Below are 1,431 nucleotides of genomic sequence, written 5' to 3'. Positions count from 1 at the left end.
CTAGTGGCTGCCATATTGGATAATGCAGAATGGAGGATGTGATGTTTTCTCCAGCCTCAAGTCTATTAATATCTTGAATCTTGCTCTTCCTTCACTAGGTTGTCTAAGGAAGACACATCTTCCTTAAGCACCCAATCCCCATTCCTCCTCTAAACCTTCCCTACCAACCTCAGGATCTTGTTTAATTGATGAGTCCCCCCGCGTTTTCATTTCCATCAATAGTTTCTCCTTGTCCTGAGTCCTTCCCCTTTTTTATATCAGTGGTTCTACAGGCCAGAAGTATTAGCAACACCCAAAAACTTATAAATGTACTTTTCACCTTTTGGCTTTCTGAGCAACACTATGGCAGTCGGGAAGAACTAGCACCTTATGAAACGCAGCAAGAAGGGAGCCAAGAAGAAAGTGGTTGACCCACTTTCTAAGAAAGATTGGTAGGATGTGAAAGCACCAGCTATGTTCAATATAAGAAATATTGAGAAAACACTAGTCATGAGAGCTCAAAGAACCAAAATCACATCTGATGTTCTCAAGGGTCATGTTTTTTAAGTGAGCCTAGCTGATCTGCAGCATGATGAAGTTACATTTAGAAAATTCAAGTTAATTACTGAGGATGTTGAGGGCAAAAACAACCTGACTAATTTCTGTGGCATGGGTCTTACCCATGACAAACTGTGCTCCATGGTCAAAAAATGGCAGGCCAGGACTGAAGCTCATGTTGATGTCAAGGCTACCAATGGTTATTTGCTTCGTCTATTCTGTGTTGGTTTTACTAAAACACATAGCAATCAGGTTCAGAATACCTCTCATGCTCATCATCAACAGGTCCACCAAATCCAGAAGAAGATGATGTAAATCATGACCCAAGAGGTGCAGATAAATGACTTAAAAGAAGTCGTCAATAAATTGATCCCAGATAGCATTGAAAATGACATAGAAAAGGCTTGCCAATCTATCTACCGGCTCCATGATGTCTTTGTTAGAAAAGTCAAAATGCTGAAGAAGCCCGAGTTTGAATTGGGAAAACTTGTGGAGGTCGATGTAAAGGCAGCAGCTCTGGAAAAACTACTGGGGGTGAAACAGGTGCTAAAGTTGGATAAGCCAATGGATATGAGTCCCGAGTGCAAGAATCTGTTTAAAATTCAGACTTTTCATGACAAATAAAACCTGTTCATGATATTTAAAAAAAAAAAGAAAAAGAAAGAAAGAAAGAAATGTACTTCTCAGCCTCATCTCACACCTACTGAATCAGAAGCTCTAGGGGTGGGCCAAGCTGTCTGTGTTTTCACAAGCCCTCCCCCAGGTGATTCTGATGCCAACTACAGTTTCAGAACAACTGGTTTATAGAATAGTGCATTTGAAAGAGATACAAAAACTAATAAAAGTGTTTACCTCTGTACAGTGGGGGGCAGGGGACAAGGTGGATGGATACAA

The 1,431-nt window shown here is 40.7% G+C and overlaps 1 pseudogene; it reads left to right on the top strand.

Moving 5' to 3' along the window:
• The first annotated feature begins 342 nt into the window (after window positions 1-342).
• Window positions 343-1,136, top strand: LOC109393137 (40S ribosomal protein S3a-like; annotated as a pseudogene).
• Window positions 1,137-1,431: the final 295 nt, after the last annotated feature.

The sequence above is a fragment of the Hipposideros armiger genome, unplaced genomic scaffold (genome assembly GCF_001890085.2).
Source record: "Hipposideros armiger isolate ML-2016 unplaced genomic scaffold, ASM189008v1 scaffold_365, whole genome shotgun sequence".
NCBI classification, from domain to species: domain Eukaryota; kingdom Metazoa; phylum Chordata; class Mammalia; order Chiroptera; family Hipposideridae; genus Hipposideros; species Hipposideros armiger.
The sequence above is the reverse complement of the archived record's forward strand: the minus strand, read 5'-3'. Positions and strand labels throughout refer to the sequence as shown.